Genomic DNA, 592 nt, shown 5'->3' with positions numbered 1-592 from the left:
TTTTATGCACCATGGTGCCCTCTTGGTGCGTTTTTCGCACCCTGGTGCCCTCCTGGTGCGTTTTTATGCACCCTGGTGCCCTCCTGGTGCGTTTTTATGCACCCTGGTGCCCTCCTGGTGCGTTTTTATGCACCCTGGTGCCTACTTGGTGCGTTTTTATGCACCATGGTGCCCTCCTGGTGCGTTTTTCGCACCCTGGTGCCCTCCTGGTGCGTTTTTATGCACCCTGGTGCCCTCCTGGTGCGTTTTTATGCACCCTGGTGCCCTCCTGGTGCGTTTTTATGCACCATGGTGCCCTCTTGGTGCGTTTTTCGCACCATGGTGCCCTCTTGGTGCGTTTTTCGCACCCTGGTGCCCTCCTGGTGCGTTTTTATGCACCCTGGTGCCCTCCTGGTGCGTTTTTATGCACCCTGGTGCCTACTTGGTGCGTTTTTATGCACCATGGTGCCCTCCTGGTGCGTTTTTCGCACCCTGGTGCCCTCCTGGTGCGTTTTTATGCACCCTGGTGCCCTCCTGGTGCGTTTTTATGCACCCTGGTGCCCTCCTGGTGCGTTTTTATGCACCATGGTGCCCTCCTGGTGCGTTTTTCGCA

Source organism: Abrus precatorius, unplaced genomic scaffold (assembly GCF_003935025.1).
Source record: "Abrus precatorius isolate BTA unplaced genomic scaffold, Abrus_2018 Scaffold36, whole genome shotgun sequence".
NCBI lineage: Eukaryota > Viridiplantae > Streptophyta > Magnoliopsida > Fabales > Fabaceae > Abrus > Abrus precatorius.
Note: the sequence above shows the minus strand (reverse complement) of the source record.